Genomic DNA, 22,349 nt, shown 5'->3' on the forward strand with positions numbered 1-22,349 from the left:
TGTCTCCAACGGGGCTTTTTTACGAGCTATCCTTTCTGCTGGAGTAGTGGGTCATCGGGTGTCTTAGGGTAACTTCCCCAGAAACAGATCAGCATGGGGATTCTTCTACAAGCAGCTCTTTGAGGAACTGTTCCGGAAGAAACCTGTAAGCGAGCACGGGAAAGAGGAGAGGACAGGCGAGGGAGCTGAGCAAAACCGTGGGTTCCACAGGAGTCCATCCTTAGCCTAGCCCTGGGGGGGAGCTCTGGGGAGTGATGGAGCCAGAATTGTCCCACCTTAAGTCAAGGGGACCCGGGTTTGTGGCCCTACGTCAGTTGTTGACTGAAGTCTACTCCCTCAGGGCAGTGATGAGGGGAACAGGGAATCTCTTAGGCATTTCCGGGTGAAGCGTTCACCCAGTGGAAGATTCTCTGGAGAGCGGGCAGAAGTGAACCACTTGACCCCCACTCACAGTGGCCGCAGTGGATGCCCCTACGTGGACCCCCTGGTTAACCCCTCCCTATCCTTCAGGTTGCCACTTGAATGCCACCTCCTCCAGGAAGCTGTCCCTGTCCCCTTTCTCTTTGGCTCTGTGGGTTGGTTCTTATCTATGCTCTCACAGCTTTGACCCTCAACATACAGACAGTAAATACTTATTCAGTGCCTGTGTCCCCACCTCCCCGGAGATGAAGCAGGGACCAGGTCTGTCTCGTTCACTGTTAAGTCACTAGCACAATAGTTGCTCAGTAAATGCTTCTGGAAGGAAGGAAAGGAGGAAGAAGGGATAGGAGGAATATAGAGAGGTGGGTCATTGCCACGTACTCTTAGAACGGATCCTTAAACCCTAAGTTGGGGAGGGCAGAGTCATCTCCAGGCGGGGCTTTGAGACGTCTATGGAACAGAAACAAGAGCCCAAGGGCCCGCCCCCTGCCTGAGGCTCTGAGAATCGTCAATGTCAAGTTCCTTGGCTGGAACTGTGACACCAGCCCAGAGAAAGCACTGACTCTCTCGTTCGGGAGGGCCTCTGTTTATCTACAGCAGTCCTGGCTCGCCACGTCCGGGGCTTCCTATGGAATGAGGACCTCGGCTTTCTCTCCCATCGTCCTCTTCGACCCCACAGATGTAGTTTAAAGCTCTGCAGCCCAACACAGACCACCTTGTCTAGCTCCCTCCCCGAACACGCGGGACACTGAGGCACAGCCAGCATCTGGTTGCAGGTCACGTGGCAAATCAGAAGCGTCCCTGGGACCAGCAGCCAGCCAGCCCTCCGGGGGCTCTAGCCTGTGCTGCCCGCTCTGTCCCCTCTGTCCCAGGCAGGCCCCTGCACACTCTCAGGCTTAATAATAATCAGCACAGATTCATCCTATCCTGGAGGCAGAATCCTGGGGCAGATGAACTGGCCACTGCAGCGTCAGAGGAGGCGGGACACAAGCAGACGGGTGGGCCTGGCCTTCCCCACGGAGACACGAGGGGCCTCCTCTGCTGCAGGCGCCACACAGAATGGTCACCAGCTCCAGGTTACAGCCACAGAGCCACAGACATAGGAAGTGTCCCTGAGGGCCCAGAGTTCAACTCTCTCCTGGGACAGAAGGTCAGCTGAGGCACGGAGAAGTCAGGGACTTCTCATCAGAAGAAAACCTCTGGCTTGACCCCTTTCCCCCTGCCTTTGATGCAGACGTGAGGTCGAGAGAGCCACTGGCCATTTTGGGGTCATGAAGCAAATGCATGAGGTCCAAAGTCAACATCCCAGGGATGGTGGAACTGAAAGATGAAACAAACCTCAGGCCTTGTTGGCATCATCGAGCCACTGAACCGTTGCCCCAAACTGCCGTGCTCCAGCCTCCCCATGGCTCGTTATAGGGAGAAAAAGAAACCCCTATTAATTGGGATCACGGTCGTAGACTCCTCTGTTCCTCGAAGCTGGCACTCGCCACTGACAAAGGCATTTTCCGCGCTGTTTCGTAACTTCCCTGTGAGGCGGCCGGGCCGCGGAGCCGCGCACCCGTATCATGGATAGAGAAACCGTAGTGCGTCTGCGTGGTCTCGAGCCGCCTTCCCTTCCAGCCCTTGCAAACTCCAGATTTGCAGAAAATGTATGCATGTTCTTCGGTCCTGGGCTTGCAGTACAAAGGGGGTGGAAATGTGTTCTCCAAACAAACACGGTCCCAGCACATCGTGCGGGTCCTGGGTTTGCAGGAGTATCAAATAGCACTGAATTAGGCCATGGTTTGGGAAGGCCCTGGCTGTCGCCCCACGGGTTCTTCTGGGGCTTCGTCCTGGGAGAGCAGTGGTGGGGCCGGCAACGGGGGGGGGGGGGGGGGGGCGGGGACGGGGAGGCACGACGGGTCTCAATTACGCAACGAAAAATGGCTCCATCTGGGGGGAGAAAATGAAAAACCAGGAGAATCCAAAATGAAACAAGACAAACAAACAAACAAACAAAAACCCCCAGCCATTGGAGACTTGAAGCCGAGGAAGAGCTGCTTCGATCAGTATGCAAGAAGACAGCGTGGGGGTCGGATGTAGGCGTCCTGCCGGCTGAGTTCCCCAGGCTGTTGCCGCATCCGGAAGCCCGTTGTTGGAACTGGAGCAGTTATGCGTGGAGTTCCAGTTGCTCCTGGGTCCCTGGAGAGCGGGGGACCCAACTGCCCAGATCCCCTCAGATCCCCGGCCCGGGTGCGCCTCACCCTGCCGAAAGCCAGAAATTTCTTAGGGGAAGATGTACCTCTGTCTTGCCTAGTGGAGCTCTTCTTAGAAGCCAGGGAACCCTCTGGAGGCGGTCCGAGCTCCCCATCCTGCAGAACCTTCCATATACAAGATTGGACCCACGCAAAAGCTCCAAGTACTGGCGAGTTAACTCTCTCTCATAACCAACAAACCCTAACATGTCAGTGGCTGGACACAAAAGAGCTTTATCTTTCATTCACATGATTAGTCTAAGGCAGGGGTCCAAAGGTGATTTACACATGGTGATTACGGACTTGAGCTCTTCTTATATTTACCCTTCACTCTCCCTGGGACCCCGCTGTCCTCCGTATTAATCCATAGATGACCCAAAAAAAAGTGTGGGGAGGGGAGGCAGCCCTGTTTCTTCGGTTCCTGGAAAACAGAAGTCAAAGAACTTGCTCAAAGCCTACAGAGCCCAACGGCCAGCTGGGTATGTCCAATTGCGTGTTCTACGGGGACCTCAGAAAGAAGTGCTCACCCGCGCCCCTCGCTCCCTCCGCTTCTGTCAACACAGGGTTCCAGGCCCCGGGGAAGCCCCAGGGTCACCTGGAGCCGGCTGTCTCCTCTGTCCGCAGACCCTCATTGTCGCTGAGCATTACGTTCTGTTTCGTCTGCTTTGCTCACGCCATCCACCCCGGCGTGCCTGTATCCAGGGCTGTGCTCCCTGCCTTCACGGGGCTCGTGGTTACACGATGAGTCCGTGAGGCCAGCCCAGCAAATCTCCATGGTGCCGAGCACAGGGCCCGACACCTGAATATGGAACCACGCAGAAGGCGTTCATATGACGCTGGGATCCAGAAGGGTGAGGCAGGAAGAGCCCTCTCTCGCCACCTGAGAGCCCGTCACAGCCATGTGCTCGAGGAATCTGGGATCCTAGGTTCAACTCCTGCCTCTTCCAGTGAGTGGCCGGGGGATCCTGGGCCTGTCAATCGGCCTGCTTAAGTCTCAGTTTGCTCATCTGTAAACTGGGGATAATAGAGTCCCCACCTCCTAGGGCTGGCGAGGCAAGCAAGGGAGACAGCGATACGAAGCGTTGCCAGGGGGCCCGGCGCACTTTACAAACACAGCGACTGGTACCTGTGTGCTCCAGGTGGCTCCAAATGTCTTCTGTTTCCCCTCCAGACCCGGTGACCACCTTCCACACCCTGTTCTGTGGCTTGAGAGATTGATTACCCGGACAGCTATGAGAACTTCCTTGCTCTCTGGCTTCCAGTTGGGTGTGGCCAATGGAAGACCCCAGCAAGACTGAGGAGGGTAAGAGGAGAGCATATTGGGCTATTTATTCCTCTAGCTTCTCCCCTGCCTCACCAGGTCACCAGGGGCTGGCTGTATGCCCTACTGAAGGCAGCCCTCTTTTTTTTTTTTTTTTTTTTTTGTTAGCTTTAATTTTCATTTTTCTCTATTTTTTTTTTTTTTTTTTTTTTTTTAACGTTTATTTATTTTTGAGACAGAGAGAGGCAGAGCATGAATGGGGGAGGGTCAGAGAGAGGGAGACACAGAATCTGAAACAGGCTCCGGGCTCTGAGCTGTCAGCACAGGGGCCCGATGTGGGGCTCGAACTCACAGACCGCGAGATCGTGACCTGAGCGAAGTCGGCGCTCAACCGACTGAGCCACCCAGGCGCCCCTCTCTATTTTTTTTTTTTTTTTATTGAAGTATACTTAGCACACAACGTTACGTTAGTTTCAGGTGCCCAACACAGTGATTCGACAAGTTGAGACATTCTGTTATCCTCACCACAAATGTAGGTACCATCTGTCACCATACAACCCGATTACAACGTCACTGGCTCTATTCCCAAGGCTGTGCCTTTCAGCCCCACGACTCGTTTATCCCATAACTGGAAGCCTGTACCCCCCCCATCCCCCTTCACCCCTTTTACCCATGCCCCCACCCCCACCCTTCTGGCAACCGCCAGTTCGTTCTCTGTATTTATGGGTCTGTTTCTGCTTTTCGTTTCTTTGTGCAGGTAACCCTGTTTGTACAGCCATGCTTCTGGGTTCTCTGCCAGTTACTCCTTTTCTTAGACCTCCACAGATACAACCTAGGGTGCTGCCCGATCCCTTGTCAGTGTCCTCACACCCGCCTACTCCTTTGTCAATAGTCCTCTATTTCCCCTCACCCTCTGTTACCTTGTTTGGGTGGCCTTGTTTGTTTCCTTTGGAAGCCCTCACCGATTCCTTGTCGTTCACTGAGTTTTATGTATCGTTTATGTCTCTCCAAGGCTTTTCCTCAGCCACTCTCACAATACATTTTCTCTGGGGCGTGGCAAACCCCCACTTGGCAGAGGAACAGTCAGAAGCCCAGAGAGGTAAAGCGCTTTGCCCAAGGTCACACGGCTAAGGAGCAGAGAGCCGCGTGGGTGGACCCAGAAACCATTACCATTGCCTCTGCTGGCTTCCCCCCCAGCCCCACCTCCCCCGGCCTGAGCAGCACCGTGGGGTAACAGGCCGGCTTCCTCCTGGGCCAACGGGGAAACTTTCCGACACAAATGATCAGAGGAGCTGGGCTGTGGGAGAGGCTTCAGGAAAGAGCCAAAACACAGCAAAGGATTCAGAGCTAGAGACTGAGTTTTTAATAATAAATAAACGCCAAGATTGGGCCCTTCACATGGAAACCTCGGGGTGCCTGCAGCCAGCATGGGGTGCCCAGGAAGCCACCCGCCCTCGGCCTACAGGATTCTCTGGTCATCCTCCAAATGGTCGGTGGACGGGGTCTTGGGGGATGATCTTCAAACCCCAGAGGGGAGGAACAGTGAATATTCTGGGATGATGTTTTTTTCGTACAAATAAAGAGGCCCTTAGAAGTCGTATCGAGTGTCTGAATTTCCTGACTGTATATTAATCCGCTTTCCTGTGAATTATGCAATGCTGTCATGGGGGGAAGCGAGCGGCCGCACGTTGGATGGGCACGCCAGAATCAAAGAGGGCCCACGCTGTGCTGTTGTCTCTGCAAAGCAGCTCACGGAGGCTGGGCCTGCTCAGCGGCGCCCCGTCTTCCTCAGGCCCACGGGGCGCAGGTGTGCCCAGAGGGAGCCCGGGAGGTCACGGCCAACGGCAGGAACCGGGGTGAGCTAGGGAGTAAGTCAGACGCCCCATCGGAACAGGCTACTCCCACACTGATTGCTAGGCTGATGTGCTGGCCCAGGGAGACGAGGGACCTTCTGATTTTCCAAGAGATGCCAGAAACCCAGGTTGTCATGGGAAGCCTTCCAATCTTTAGAAATTGGCGACAAATTCAGATTTCTGAAAGACGCGACGCGGGCCAAGAATAAGCATCGCAGATTCAGTATGTCAGCGGGGTGTCGGCTTCGAGGCTCGGAGAGGAGCGTCTTTTGGACTTGGGCTGCAACTAGGCCCAAACCTTCGTCCCTGTTCGTTTTCTTCTCTTCTCACCCTCCTCGGATGCCTCTCCCTACCGCGTTCGGTTTCCAGGTGCCATAGGAGGAGCACCAGGCTAGGGGTCGGGCATGGACTGAATGTTCGAGTCCCTTCCCCACCCCACCCCTGCCCCGCCCCGCCCACCCACTGGTTGAGGCCTTTGCCTCCAGGTGTGGTTGTATTTGGAGATGGAACCTCTAAGGTGATGAAGGTTACACGAAGTCCTAGGGGTGGGGCCCCGACCTACAGGATTAGAGTCGCTCGCTCTCGCTGTGCACACACAGGGGCAGGGCGGTGAGGGGACTCAGAAAGCAGACACCTTCTGTAAGCCAGGAAGAGAGCTCTCGCCAGGAACAACCATCCTGGACCCTGATCTTGGACTTCCAGTCTGAAGCCACCAAGCCTGTTGTATTTGGTTGTGGCGGCCCGAGCTGACCAATGCAGGGCTCACACGCTTTATTTCAGTGGCTCGTGTCCTGGGGACCAATGTTTCCAATCCCCTGAATGGGGATCATCCCAACCTCTCGGGCTTTCTGATGGGATCTGCTTCCTCAAACATAGGTCTATCAGTCTACACACTCAGGTGTGCAAAGAAGGCAACCTTAACTTTCCAAAACAATTATGCCTCCATTCTTTTGGCTGGCAGAAATACTCTCTGGGGGTTGGATTCACCCCCCACCCCGCGGTCGCACTCAGGGTTCAGCCAGGCAGCCAGGAGCTGCTCAGGGTGTTTCTAGTAGGGAGGGTTTGTTTGTTTGTTTGTTCGTTTTTCAGGAAATTGTGCAATTCTTGAAAGGTGGTCGGGAGGAGGGTGGAAGCAGGGGTCGGGAAGGCTGCTGGGGACTTTCCGGAAATCTGGGAAGCTCACGGGTGGCGGGGAAGCCGTCGCCGGCGACCTCAGCCGCAGATGGCCCCAGTGTGTGCGCTTTTCTGGAAGAAACCTGGACAGCGTGGGAAGCCAGTCCCCGCTGGCTCCCGACTGGGAAATTCTCTCCTCTCCTCGCTCCTCTTACTCAGTGGCTCGTAGTACCTCTCAAAGTTTTTCTTTATACCAGAGTCCTGAAGCTTTAAGGCAACTCTTTGAGCAGCGGGCACAGGTTCGGCACCAGGCCCCGATTCGTGCTCCAGGCTCCTGGTCCGGCCAGGAAGCCCGAACCGGGAGCACAGCTACTTCTGGGTCCAGTCTTGGCTGGGAGGAAGCCAGCAGTGGTTTCCAGAGGGTGATTCTCTCCCACAGAGCTGAGGAGATCTCTCGCTTTGGAATTTTGCTCGTTCTTTTTCGCCAAGTCTTCACCGGGTCCTCTGCTCCCACTCTCCACTCATGTGGGCTGTGCGTTCCCCCTACAAACCCTCTCTTCCTCCGGCACAGCGATCCGCAGCTCATCCAGGTGGCTGATTCCAACGGCGCCCCCCTCCTTCTCTCCCTCCTTCCTTTACCTTCTCTGTCCTCTCTGTCTGTACGTCAACATTTGTAGCAGAAGCCGCACGAGACTCTGGGATCAGCCAGACCTGGATTTGAATCCTGGCTCTGCCTTTGGACCTCCCTAGTCTGAACTTGCCTCTTCACCTACGTTGGGTCACAGACCGCGGTTAAAGGGAGATGCCACGATGGATGGAATGCTGCCACTTTTCACCGGCATCTTTCAGTGTCGGGTCCCCTCGTGTGTTCAGATTGTGAAGGGACGCTGTAGAAATGCAGAAATGTGGCAAAGACAGAGGAGGCAACCGCTGTCCCTTTAAGGAATAGCTTCACCCATTGTGGCCTCTTGGCTTGAGTGAGGCCAGAAGGCTGATGGGCAGGAACCTGGGACAATCCGCTTGCCCGGTAGCATCTCAAGCGCTTCCCGGGGGCAAGAAGTGCTCTTATATAATAAGCCACACAAATCCCGCAGCCTCGAAAATCGGCTCCACCTCGTCCGGTATGGGTCCCCGGCTCCTGGGGTGAGATGCCTTCTCTGGCGCTGAGCTTAAGCTCATTGTTATTGGAGGCTCAGGCTGGTGTCTGCACGATAACCCCAGAGCTGGAACACTCGGGCGAGAGGCCGATGGGAAAATCCCCAACACGTGCCTGTTGTCAGATGATGGCTAAACCGCCCTCGTCGCCACCGGGCCTTGTCACAGAGAAATCGTGTTTGTCAGACAGGAATTGTAACCCTGAGGTTATCACCCAGGGCCAGGGGATGGATGAAGAGTGTTTGCACTGTCACCTAGGATCGCTTCTCCTGGAGGCAGGGAGATCCGCAGGGGCAGGACTCAGAGACAGAGCTCGCCAGCTCCAGCAGAGGCAAGAGGCCAGTCCTGGGGAAACCAAAGCTCTGCCACAATTCCTTCGCAGAGAGGGTGATGGATTGAGACATATAATTAATATACGTCTCTATATTTATATATAAAAACCCTTACAAATCACATCCCTTGAGCCAGGTCTTTTAAATAATGGAAGACGGTAGATTATTGCTTTATTAGGCCCTTCCAAAAGCTTATAAAAATTATCTTTTGCCGCTGGGAAGACATTTTATCAGAATTTATGGCAACTCAGAGAGTCTTGAGATATCAGATTCAGAAACTAAGAAGCTTTCTACGGCTCTTTCTGCTGCAGACAGACCCTGGTCTCTGCTCTCCTTGTAAATTAAAATCTCGAACATTATCTACTTTATGAAATAAGACAGTTGGCTCTCCTATCTTGGGTCTGCTCTTTAATTAATATAGACTTGAGTAGGCAAAGCCATAAATGCATATGAGTGGCTCTGGAGTGTGGGTGTGGGATGGCACCGGGAGGCACACGGAGTCCGGAGAGAAGAAAATTCCAAACACACCCCTCCCGGGGGCAAGGCTCTGACGGGGGCAGGGGGCACGCATCCCACCTCTGGCTTGGAGAGGTTTTCTTCGGCACGTTCCCTGGCCAAGGCTGGGGGTCCCCATTATTCACCAGCCAGGCTTCTCTGGGGGGGGTCCTGTATCTCCCACATATTTCTTGTTTTAAGTTTATTTATTTATTTTGAAGGGGGGAGGGGAAGGACAGAGAATCCCAAGCGGGCTCCGTGCTGTCAGTTTTTGAGCCCAATGCGGGGCTCGAACCCATGAACCACGAGATCGCGACCTGAGCCAAAGTCAGATGCTTAACCAACTGCACCACCTGGGCACCCCTCCCACGTATTTCTTTTTAGGGCAATTCAGGCTCTGCCTACCGGGAGTCTGCAGCTAAGCAGGCCAGTGTATTCAGAGCCCAGTGCTGAGCCACAGACCTTTGAAACTGGTCCACCATGAGGTGAGTACAGAAATCCAGGGGCGCCTGGGTGGCTCAGCGGGTTAAGCGTCCGACTTCGGCTCAGGTCATGATCTCACAGTTCGTGGGTTCAAGCCCTGTGTCGGGCTCCGCGGTCATGATGCAGACCCTGCTTGGGATTCTCTTTCTCCCTCTCTCTGCCCGCCCCCCACTTTGTCTCTCTCTCAAAATAAATAAACTTAAAAAAAAGAAAAAAAGAAAAGAAATCCCGAGAAGCACTTAACTTCCAGAGCAATGTGACACTGCCACAGTATCCTGGTGACTCTGTCAGTGGAATTGTCTCCTCCAGCAGGATTCGGACAAGTTGTCACGTTCTTCCTTTTATTTTCTTAGCAGTCTTTTTTTTTTTTTTTTTTTTAATCTCAGTTTGCCAACGTGCGTCGCAAATTCATTTCTTTAGCCTCTGGATTCTTTTCTGTATCGTCTTATTTAGATTTTTTTTTTTTTTTTTGTTCCTAGAGTATCTTCCAAGTGATGATCTGTTTATTGGGTTCTTTTCTAGAGTATTCCAGCGGGGCTACTGTTGTTTCCCAGATTACTTTCTGGATCGGGCAACTTCTCTAGTCGTACCTTTCAGAAGTCCACCAGAGGTCGGAGAAACACAGCCGGTCTCTAGCCACAGATAACTGGAGAATTAAGGGGTCCTGGCTGGCCTGGGCGGGGACCCAGTGAGTGTCAGTGAGACCCCGGCAGGGGCCAGCGGACTGTGGTGACTGGTGCTGGGCGGGAGGCCATTATTCTCCAGGGTCCAGGACCAGCTTAAATCTAGCAGAGAATGCATCCAGGGGGGCTGCCGTCCCTCGCCCCATATCTGCACACCCTTTCTCTGGCCCCTTCCCTCTCGCCCTGAGCATACAGACACTCCATCCTGTCCCAGATGCAACTTCACGGCTCCACCATCTCTGCTCTGTCTCCTGGTAAAAATGAGCGAGAGACAGAGAAAAATTGCTCTGGCGAATAATAATCACAGTCTCTCCTAATCGTAGCTCGCCGTCGTGGCCGAGACACCGACAGCTTGCCAAGTATTCCCGCGTCCCCCCACTATTCCCCAGCCTCTTTGCCGTCGGTCCTCGCCATGTCCTAATTCTGACCAATGGGCTAGGTGCGCAGGTGACGAGTGTCATTTCAGGTTCGAAGCATTTAAAGGCTGGTGTGGGCTCTCCAGACCTTAAATCCCTGTCGCGGTGACTTGGGAAGCCAGGAGTTGAGACGGTGAAGCCAAAAGGTGGAACCAGAGAACTCGGTATGAGAGAGAAATAATTATGTGTTAAGCCACTGAAATTTCTGGGTTTGTTACTACAGCACGGCTTAACCTCATCTGACTGATACAGCTTCACAGCTTCTAAAGCAGTTTTTCAAACCACTGATTAACCTGATCTTTCTAAGAGCAGCAGGAGAGAGGTCCTATAAAGACAACTGATCCCAGGGGGTATCTGAGACTCAGAGAGAGGAAATGGTTTGCCTGATTACCCAGTTTCTAAGTGGCACATATGGGAATCCACACTCTGTCCCAACCAAAGAGCTCTGACATTGGAACTTCTTTCCAGGGGTGTTTCTATTTTCAAGCAAGGGGCCTGCAGAAAAGACAACCCCCAAGAATGAATGTGGACGTGTGGAATTAACCCTGGGCTCAGCCAACGAGAGAAAGTGCCCAGGGGTAGACTTTCCGGCCAGGCTACAGGAAGGTGGAGGTGATTTAGGAGGTCTGTATGACCTGGAGATAATGCTCCCTCCTGAGTCCCATCGGGAAGATCACCCATCTGGTCCCCATTTGTTGAACAAACTCTGGTACTCAGGTCACGGCAGCAGGAACTCAGACGTCGCTGGAGAGCTGAGGTGGGGGTCACTGCTCCGTCAGGCCAGCCTCGTGGAGGATTCACAGGCAAACTCCATCTGACCTTGGCCAGCACTGCCTGCCTGGCGTCCGGTCCCACCTCCTTCCCCAAAAAGGGTGTCGGGCAGCCTTCCAGGATGGGTTTTTATTCCTTTTAATAGAGAAGTAGGAAATGAGCCTTAAGAGAAGGTGAGGAGTTATTGCTACATTTAATGGCTCTAAAAATATCTCACCCGGGTTGGCTGTGAGTTCACTCCTAGGTGCTGCTCCGGTGTTCCAGGGAGAAGTAGCCAGAGCCCAGGCGGAGCTCCAGAAACCAAAACGGCCAACCCAGCTGAGATCTCCGAAAAGGGAGGGCCTGTCCCAGGCCAGCTCAGTAAGAGCAGGGCCCAGTCTCGGGTGCTGGTCCCGGGACAGGATGTGTGTAACCTGTTCCGGAAGAGTCTGCCTAGGTCCCAGTCTCCTGTCGCGGCCCGAGTTCACCTTGAGACCCTGGGCGCGTCTCTCCCACCTCTGCTCTAGACCCCAGTATCCCTGTCTGTAAGCAGGGGTTGTGTCCTTTGTAAGGTCCCCTCCGTAGCAGACGCCTCTGGTGGCCTTCCCAATGCTGCGGCCGCACAGATATGGTTCAGGATCCCTCCCTCCCGTGCCCAGGTCCAGGACAAAACTTTGGCCTCAGGGGTGGCTCACAAAAAGGCCTTTATCACCTGCCCTGGAAAGGCAGACACAGCCGAGCGAGAGGCAGAGAGCTCCATGGTGACAACACCGGAGATGTCTGTGTGCAAACACCAGGGCAGTTCTGTCATGCAAAGGCCAAGGCCCTGCTTGGGAAGACCTGGGGGGTCCTGAAATGTGGAATGGGGACATCTGGGTGGATGTCCTCGGGCACATGGATGCCTGGGGCCTTTGGAGCTTGCAGGGGCAGCATGCCCTGCCCGTAAGAGCAGGTGCTTCCTCCGCCCTGGCTGGGGGGGGGGGGGGGGGGGGCTGGAGCAGCCTCCCCGTCACTAGGCAACAAACGCTTCTACTGGGAGCGCGGCTACCAGGCTGAGACGTAGGGCAAAGGCCCACATTGCCGCGGAGGCTGAGGTGGAAGGCGGTGGGACCGGGGTGGCTCTGCAGCCGAAGAAAAGCAATAATGAGTGGCGCGGTCCGGCTCAGTGTGGGCGGAGCTCCGGGGGAGGGGGTGGGGCTCAGGGGTTCTTGTTTAAGGGGGCTGGCGTGTAGGACCAGAGACACAAGAATCTCTTGACGGAGGGCACTTCCTTGGGGCCTGGGAATTTCATACCCCAGCAAGGACCCCGGGGAACGGGCCAAAGTGGGTACTCAGATGGTTATTAGAGAAAACCAGGCAGGACTCCGAGCAACGTGCAAGGGCCCGAGGTGCCCTGGCAGGTGGCAGAAGGAAGCATGAAGGCCGAGGGAAGGAGGCAATGATGACACGGGCACATGGAGGCCAGAAGACCCACCTGGGGATTCCGCTCCAGGAGGGCATCCGATGGGCACCCGCCCCCCCGGCCCCCAAGGCCATCAGGAATGCACTGCGGAGCGTGAAGCAGCCTGCTTAAAACCTCGGCGACACCTCTCCCCTGCAGACCTGTCACCGCCGGGATCGGTAAATGTCCAAGGACTGTGCTGCATTCTGAAATCCTTCTCCACCTTGGCCCTGAGGCCACGCCTCCCTCCGGCGGCTCCCGGCCAACGAATGAGCATGGCAGGGACACCGAGGCGGGCTGCGTTCAGGGGATCCGCGGGGACCTTGGCCCTAGGACTCCCCCACAGCCTTGGTGACCCTTCCTTAGTCCCTGCAGGCACTCCAGAGCGTTTCCACCCAACCTTGATCCCGGTCTTTGGTGCCAGACTTGCCCGGCCGTCTCTCCACCTTCTCTCCAAGGCAGTTCCCTGATAACACCCTTGTACATTTGCTTCTGGGAATAACACACAGAGAGAGGAAGCCACCCCAAGGAAGACGGAGCCGATGGGGGTTCTCAAAAATGACACTGAGCTGTTGAAGCCACCGGCCCTGCTGTCCCTCCTGTGAGATTCCCACTGCAACCTGATGCCAAGTCCCTTGTGAGCCAATGACGTCACTTCCCTGTTCATAAGCCCGCCTGTTATGGACGCAGCTGCCGGCTGTGATTTCCTGAGACTCTGAGGTTCAGGCTGTGTATTGCTAGGTCTCGAACCCAGGTCTTTTGGCTTCTACATCGTGGCTATTTTCCCTGAAACACAAGATTCTAGACACAGTGATTTTTGGTTTTTTTCCAAGCCAACAATCTTTCTTCAGCAAACGATGCACGATTCTATAAACAAATAGCCACTCACTAATAGATCCAGTGAGTCACTGAGGGCTGCTAAAATTTGGTATTTATAAACGAAAATTAGCACGTTAGAAGGCTCTTGAAGACTTGATTCAGCATTTGGCAAAGACGTCGGGCGGCCATGCAGCACTTGGCCGCATCGCAAAACGCTACCACATGTTCCCACAGGCCGAGATGTCCTACGCGAGAGGTCCGGGCATCATCGGGGCTGCCTGGGGCTGGTCCTGGTTTGCAGTTGTCGCTATTCTTATGTTTTAATTACGAATCGCTGTTGGTTTAGTTCCCTCGTCATCAGGGCAGCTTGTGGCGGGTTGTCGGTTAACCCCACAGCATGTAGGGATGCGTATTTGCACCAGCGGAGTGTGGGGCCTATCATTTTCCAATAACTACTAGACTCTGAAACATGTAGGTGTTACAGTTTGGTTATGAATCACCCCCATGCCCTTATTTCTGTACAGAGGCTCTCTCGAGGGCTCCCACGGGGCTCCTCCGTGCTCTCACCGCCTTCTCTTTCCTTCCTGCCCTGGGATAGGATGAGATTCGTGGTCTGGGGGCTTTGGTGTGGCCTAAGGGGGCTGTGGATGAAACTGTTGGGGAGCCACTGTTCTGGAAGATTCTAGAACTGAGGCGCGGGGGTGCTGAGGAAGGGGAAAGGGAGGAGGGGAAAGAGGCAGGAGCAAGGCTCTTGACGTCCACTCCCACGTCAGTTAGAGACGCTCCATGGTGGCTTGCCATCTGTGTTCTAGTCCTGCGGGGGGCTGGGTAGGGCAGGATAGGGTGAGGGGCTGACGGTGAGTGGTAAGCAGAGACCAGAGACCGTTTACCACTAGTGTCTGCTGGGAGGTGACCCTGACCTGATCCTGTATCACTGCTGTGGTTCCATGGAGCCAGGGCTTTCTGCTGGCCGTAGTTCACAGAACAGACAGGACAGTGGAGGGCCGGGTTTGGAGTTAGGACGGGCACTGGGGCAGCTTAGAACTCCAAGGTAGAAAGAACGACTCCAGGTACTATTACCGAAAGGATGAGGACCATAATAGGCAGGCTTTACTGAGATGTTCTAGGCACTTGATGTATTCACTTATTTAAGCCTGGCAACAATCCTATGAGTTTTGCAGATCACGTCCATTTTGCAGATGAGTAAACTGAGGCATGGGTAAACTAAATAACTTGCCCCAAATCATACAGTTAATAGGTGCCAGAGCCAGTAGCCTGTCTTGGGATGGCCGTGCGCCCCACAAGAGAAGGTCACTGCCGGCAAGGGTCCTCGGTACCAAAATGTCTCCCGAGGGTTCCGGTAACCCCTCGCCCCCCACCTCCTTCTTGAGGTCTGGAGTCATGAAAATGCTTCTCTCACTAGTCCCAGTATCTCACTACCGCCCGTGGTTTTTCCACATCCTGCTCACGGCTTTGCATTTCTTTATTAAAACCTCCTCTGGGGGCGCCTGGGTGGCTGGCTCAGTCGGTTGGGCTTCCGACTTCGGCTCAGGTCATGATCTCACGGTCTGTGAGTTCGAGCCCCGCGTCGGGCTCTGTGCTGACAGCTCAGAGCCTGGAGTCTGCCTCGGATTCTGTGTCTCCTTATCTCTCTGACCCTCCCCCATTCATGCTCTGTCTCTCTCTGTCTCAAAAATAAAAACATAAAAAAAAAAAAAACCTCCTCAAATTAGCTTAATTCAAATGTGCCATCCGTTACAGGGCTATGAGCCTGTTTCATAGAATTCTACACGCCATCGATTATGAACCACACCCTCAGTTCCTGTTTCATTAAGACAGAGGAAAAACTGGAGCCACGCTATGGACCGTAAGGCCAATGTGAGAGTGTGAAAATGCGTGTCTTAGAAGCATCCTACATCTTATTCCCACTTCGTGGATGGAGGGGTAGCAAAACAGAGGAGAGAAAATAACTCGCTTGAGTAACCCAGCCAGTTGATGGCTGAACCAAGGGTCAGACCGGACAGTTCTGTTCTAGATCCTGTGCCCTAACTGCCCCCATGCTGCTCTGGATGTGTGGAGCAGGGTTCCAGAAAACTCTACGGGGGGCAGAGGGCTTGCAGCTGAGGCCGAAGGCCTGGGGGGGCCAGGCCCAGGGGTGCTGGGCAGTGCGGGGGAGAACAGAATGGGCAGCTCCCCCCCCCCCACCCTGGCAGAGAAGTCAAACGCCGTCCTGGACGGTGGGGAGGCCTGAGATGATGCCCCAGCCTCCCCCAAAGAGGCCTTGGTCCCCCCAACCCGTGCCTTCCAAGTTCAACATGGCATCCGTCGACAAATATAGCCTAGGAGAAACCTAAGTAAATGAGTGGCTGCTCGAAGCCGCAGGACAGCTAACCATAATGGGGGTTTTTGGTTTTTCTGCTTGAGACACAAACAGCACATTCCTTAGCTGAAATAGCCGGGTGGAGAAACAGGGCATCATTGGACGGGAACACCCGGCCAGGACGAGCCAAACAAGACAGAAATAGGCCCAAGCTACCACATGAAGGGAGCTCATCAGCGCTTGGCCGACGGTGCCCGGCCCGGCCCTGCCCTGCCCTGCCCTGCCCGGGGCGGCTGTGTCACCTGGGGAGGCTCCGGCTTCGCCCCCGGGAGAAGGCAACCGTGTGCGTGCCCGGGGTCTCGGCTGGGGACCGCTGGGGCAGCAGCCCCCTCCCCGGACAAGGGCGCACGGGACCCGGTGGCTCCGCCCCCGCCGTGCCCACGCAAACACGCGCTCACAGCCCACCAACACACGCGGCGTCCCCTCACCCGTACACCCGGACGCGTGGCATCGACCTTCACGTCCAGAAGTACGGACGCGCGCTCGCGCGGCGAGGCACGCACGTTTGGGCTGTGCGCGCACCCAACGCCGAGGCCCACGCGGGCCGCGATGTCACGCACACGTCTACGTACACACAGACACATACACCTGCGGCCTTGTGGGCATGGTGTCCGCGTATCCTTGCAGACGCACGAGAGTAAATGCAGGCAAGCCCACAGCGCGCGCGGCCACGAGAGCGGCCACGCAGCGCCCCCCACCCCCCCACAAGCACACACCCACAAGCACACAATCTTAGTCGCATTGTCCCTAGCTCCAAGGACTTCCTCTTTCCCTGGGCAAGATCACCCCAGAGGTAGCTGGGCCCGGGCTGGTGTCATCGCATCTGAATGAGCACCCAAGGATAGGTTCAGGGGGCTCTGGGGCGAAGTCCAGAATCTGTCTTGTTCCACACCCCGCACCCCCAGCTCCCAGCCAGCCTAACCCCACTTCGTTCCCTGGGTCATCTCCCGGAGTGAGTAAATAGCCCGGTTCCAAGCCATCCTTGTAGACTGGGCCTCGTCGTGTCCACTGCCTGTCGCTACCCTGTTTGCTGTGAACCTCCCGGTCCCTTTGAGGCTCTGAGCTCTGTGGGGCCGGGGACCCCGGCAGCCCCGTGCGTCTCTTCACGCCCCCTACGGTGTCTGTGCTCGGTGTGCAAATAAAGGAGAGAAGCGAAGAACAGGGACTGGCATTCCCATTTAACAGCCAGGAAGACTGAGGTCCAGAGAAGGGCAGCACTTAGCTGGCTACCCTCAGCAGAGCTGGGCCGACTGGGCCTGTGGCCTCTGTGGCTCTGTACCCCAGTCCTGCCCCCATCTGTGGGACCCCTTGATGCCCTCCTCCCCCTCCTCCTCCCCCTCAGGCCTGGGCAGTGCCACCGGGACAAAGGCAGGTAAGCAGCAGGGTGTCCTGGGAGCCCCTGGGCTTCCCATCCAGGCTCTGCCCTGTCCCAGCCCCCAGAGAGGGCTGGTGGCTCCGGGACAAAAGCCTAGTTCCAGCGCGACCTCCACCCCACTGAAGGGCTGGCTGCCAGCTCTTGCTTGTGTCCGTTCCCCTGCTCCTCTCCAGAAGCTCCCCCGACCTAGGCACGGACCACAGTTTCCTGGCCCTGAGATGCAGGCTAGAGGGGAAGAGAAGCAGAAGGAGACAGCAGGGGTCAGTGTTTGTTCAGCGGAGGCTGCGCAGGGGGAGCGGGGGAGGACCAGTGTCTCCCAGGCAGGGCACCCAGCAGACAAGCCGACACAGGGTGTCAGATCCGCACGCCGAGCCCCTGGGCGCGGCTCCGAGCCGGGAAGCCCAGCTCTGCGTCCGTCCGGGATCCCACACTGGCATGGCAGGAAGGACCTTTAGAGTGTCCCAGCTTGGGGACATTCCAGCTTCTGTTTTGGAACAGCAGAAGAACCCTTTCTTCAGATGATGATGATGATTTTTTTTTTTTTGTTTTCAGTTCTCAGCGAAGGTGTAACTTACATTCAGTAATTTCACCCCCAGAGCACGCAAGTCTGCTAGTTTAAAAAGCACGGTGGCGTCACGGCTACCACGATCGGGGTTAGGAGAGGTCCACTGGCCCCGCTTAGGTCCCCCGCGGCCCTCCGGGGTCGACAGCTGCCCTCCCCCCTCGCCACCACTGGTTCAACCACTGATTCCGTCTTCCAGAATGACGTATAAATGGGATCCTGCATTGTAACAGCCGTTGCATTTAACGACGTATGTAACGATGCGCTAGGATTATGCCCACGGTGCCGTGCGTGTCCGTCGTTCATTCCTTTTTATTGCTGAGTAGTATTCCGTCGTATGGAGGAACCGCGGTTTATTTACCTATTCTCCACCTAGCGGCAGCTAGGCTGTGTCTACTTTCTGGCCATTACACACAAAGCTTCAGTGAACAATTGTGTCCAGATTTTATGTGAACGTAGTGTTTTCCCCCTCCTTGGTAAATACCTATGGTGGGGATTGCTGGGTCACATGGTAAATCTATACTTAACTTTCGGAGAAACTGCCAAGGTTTCCCAAAGTGTCTGTAGCGTTTTTGCCTTCCTGCCAGCAAGGAGGGAGAATTCCAGGTGCCCTGAATCTTCACCAGCAATTGGTGTTGTAACTTCTCGCCATGATTCTAGCAGGTGTCTATCAGGTGATGTCTTGCTTAGAAACCCCAATCTACAGAACAGGAAAGTAGAGTTGCCCTGGGTGAAGGCAGGAACCGAGTGGGGGCCCGGGGCTCTGTGCGCTGACCCCGCCTCATGCACAGAGGGGGCTCCTGAGTATCTCTTGGAGCCAAGGCCACAGCCAGAGAGAGAAGACGGGTTGCCCGAGGTGACACAGGGCAACGAGAGGGAACGGGGCTAGGACCAGACCTTTGAGCCAGTGACTTGTCCTTGGGAGCATTGTGTCACTCCTGGAGGGGAGGGACACTCAAGCCAGCTCCGGGGGCGTCCTGGCTGGCCAGACCAGAGACTGAGTCGGGCACAGGGATGCTGGCCGTTCCAGGGCTGATACCACTCGGGGGTATCTGATAAGGCCACACGGTGTGAGAGATGCAGCCATGGACAGGAGGCCTTACTTCCTCCCGCATGGACCTCTCCACAGGGCTGCTTGAGTGGCCTTACAACGTGGTGGCTGTCTTCGCCAGAGTAGCAGGGCAATGTCCTCTGCCCTAGCCTCAGATGTCACAGACCCTCATGTCCACTGGATTCTATTGGTCACACCTGACCACACTGTCACAATGCGGGGGAGGCCGGTTACATACGAGTGGGCATCGAAAGATGTGAAGAACACTGGGGGCCATCTACCTATCGAGACCAACAAGCTACGTGATTAGAGATAGCAGCAAGTGATTTGAGTAACCCAGAAAATAATAGGAGCAGGAAAGGTACATGTCTTAGTTCCAGCGTCCCCAAAAGCAGAGCCTGAGACAAGGATTTGGTGCAGGTGGGTTATCCACGAGCTGACTGCAGGAAGCAGTGAGGGAGCAAGACAAGAGAGACAGGGAAATGAGAAAAGCAAATACAGGTGTTTCAGGGAATCGGTTACCTCTGTGGACCACTGGGCCCAGTACCCCTGGACACCCTCTGTGGTGCTGAGCAAGACACATCTCAGAACTGTCCTGCTGAAGGCCACGAGTTTGTGGCGTCTATCTACCAGTTTCCATCCGTCCCTCATTGAACGGGCCATCAACTCCCCTGCATTGCAACCTCCAGCCCACACCCCCCCCTCCCCCACCATAATATACAGAGGTTAGACACGCTGCCGAGGCTTTTTGGAAAACGCCAGGAACAGAAAAGCCGGGTGGCGAGTCAGCTCCAGAACTGTTCATTGCCCACCGCGGTAGTCAAACTCCACTCAGGCAGCCTGAATGGATGTGGCTCAGTCAGACCACTTCCCAAGGCGGCGCCATCCAAGCTGGAGCCCTTGAATCCGAATTACCCAGCAGAGGATGTGGGAACAGCAAGGGAAGGGTGAACTGGCTGCAGAGGCCCTCAGGGCCGTGTGGCGGGAAGAGAGGAGATGGAACGTGGTCAGAGACCTAGGTTAGGGCCAGATCACATAGGGCCCAGCAGGCCACAGCGGGGAGAGGCGTTCTACCAAGGAAATAACTTACTGTGTGACCTCAGGCAAATCGCTGCACCCCTCTGAGCCTGGTTTCCTTACAGACCGGACAACACAGATACCATTCTAAGCATGGTCCACTATGAAACTCATGTTAGGCACGTTGTGTATTTCATCTCTGATGGTTCAGGACTCTGCCTCTCTCCTGACACCCCCGCCCCCCGCCGTCTCTCTGTCCCCATGTCCTTAAAACTCCAGCTGCAAGCAGAGTGCGAAAGTCCATGAGTCCTCCTAGTCAGGCCACAGTGACCGAGCCCCCTGCTGGGTGGTGGGACCAGAGCCTTCGCGGGTCAGTCTCCAGTGCCCTTGGCAGTGTGGCCAGCCCACGCCCCTCAGCTGCCCGCACCCCAGCTGGATCAGGCCGCCTCATGCCTCAGCCCCGAGCATCGCCCCTCCTGTGCCAGCACACTTCTCTCCTGCTGTTCCACCTGACGGAATGCCCTCCCCCGCTTTGCTCTGCTTGCTTCCCTCCCCTTCCTCACACTTCAAGAGGCGCCTCCCCTCCACCTGAAAGTTTCCTGATTCCCCTGTCGTCCCCGCTCTCCTTCCCCGCGTGTCAAACCTAAAACGGTAGGCTGGGTTCTCAGTTTACCTACCTGTCCCCCCACGGGGTCCATCCTTTACCAGGACACGTGTGATTTGGGGGTATGCTTGATGTTATTATTCGTCCTTCCTTTCTCCTTGTCACTGGCTGACACAATGTTACATACTTACTTGTGTCTTTGTCTGTTCCCCCAACTACAACTTTCTGGGAAGAAAGGGGGCTCTTTTACCCCCTTTCTCCCCATTGCCTAACAAGCACCTGGCACAAAACAGATGCCTAATAAATATCTGTGGAATAGTTGAAGGACTGACCTTCCCATCCCTGAGCCTGTACGATGTCATAATACCAAAAGCCAGCATCTGCCAAATAGTTACTATGCCCTGACCACAGTGACAGCGTCCTCTCTAATCCTTGCAATAGCTTGATTTACTCCAGAATGTGTACCATTATTTTCTCTGCATATATACATGTAGATTTATTATATGCGTTAATACACACATAGGAATATATAAAGTCGAATATATTAATTAAATTAAATATAATTAAAGTCTAATATTAAACTAATAATAAATGTATTAATGTCTAATATTATCTATATTAAAATATAAATAAATATATGTATATTTATTTATTATCTATATTATATATAGATATCTATATCTATATTTATAATATTATCTATATTAAAATATAAATAAATATCTGTATACGTTTCATACATTACAGAACCTAGAATACATATATAATAATCATATAATATATATGTACGCACACATTCACGAAGCAGATACTTGTATAGCACTTAAGATGTGCCAGCCCCTTGCCTCAGAACTTTACAAGTATTAATTCATTAATTCTCAAAACAGCCCTTGGAGTAGGTTGAAGGGCAGCCCCAGAAAGTTACATCCAGGTCCCAACCTCCGGAATCTGTGAATGTGACCCTATTTGGTAAAAGCGTCTCGGCAAAGGTAATGAAGTCAGAAAAATTTAAGGTGAGATCATCCTGGATTATCCGGGTGGGCCCTAAGTCCAATGGCAAGTGTCCTTACAGGGGGCAGAGAGGAGGGGGGGGGCCATAAGAAGGCCAGCCCAGCCACAAGCCAATGAACTCTGGGGCCACCCGGAGGCGAACAGGCAAGGAAGGGTCCTCCCCGCAATGCCTTCAGGGGCAGCGTGACCCTGCCAGCACTTTGATTTCAAACTTCTGGCCTCCAGAACTGTGGGAGCATAAATTTCTGTTGTTTTAAACCCCCCAGATCGTGATAATTTGCCACAACAGCCCTAGAAAGCTAATACAGCTCTGTTGAGTGTTATTATTGTCCCCATTGTACAGATAAGGAAAATGAGGCACAGAAAGATCGAGTAACTTGTCCAAGGCCACACAGCTAGTGAAAGGTGGAGGCCAGATTCAAATCCAGAGTCTGTGCTCTTAACCATGATGCTCAGCAGGGAGAGGTTACGTGACTTTGGCCACCGGCCCTCAGCCGGTAAATGGCAGATCCAGGATTCGAACCCAGGACGCTCGGCAGAGGGCATCACCTTCCCCTGAGGCTGTAGCACCATTAGCTTCCTAGTCCCTCCCTACAGGGCCTTCTTTCATGGGGGGGGGTGGGGTGGGGTGGGGGGAGTGTCAGAGGAGCAGGTCCGTGTCTGGGACTTTCCCAGTCGGACCACCCGCCTGGCCAGCTGGGCCCCAGGTTGTTCCACGAAAGACCACGATTACACGTTGCAACCCGGCACCTTCCCGCTTTATCTTCCCACAATTAGGCAAAGGCTGGTGGTGACAAATGGCCCCCACGCCCATGGCATCACGGCTCCCAGGGACTCTGCTCTCGTCCGCAGGCCGCTGAAGCTCATTCATCCTTTTCGGGCTGCCCCGGT

General features: G+C 54.6%; 1 long non-coding RNA gene across 1 annotated transcript; it reads right to left on the minus strand.

The window, feature by feature from the left end:
- Positions 1 to 10,906: 10,906 nt before the first annotated feature.
- On the minus strand, positions 10,907 to 20,739 carry LOC144614601 (uncharacterized). Its single transcript, XR_013552463.2, has 3 exons — positions 20,521 to 20,739; positions 12,673 to 12,800; positions 10,907 to 11,354 (listed from the first exon to the last, which is right to left on the minus strand). It is a non-coding gene; the product is annotated as an uncharacterized LOC144614601 (long non-coding RNA).
- Positions 20,740 to 22,349: the final 1,610 nt, after the last annotated feature.

This window comes from Panthera onca, chromosome E2 (genome assembly GCF_046562875.1).
Source record: "Panthera onca isolate mPanOnc1 chromosome E2, mPanOnc1 haplotype 2, whole genome shotgun sequence".
Classification (NCBI taxonomy): Eukaryota; Metazoa; Chordata; class Mammalia; order Carnivora; family Felidae; genus Panthera; species Panthera onca.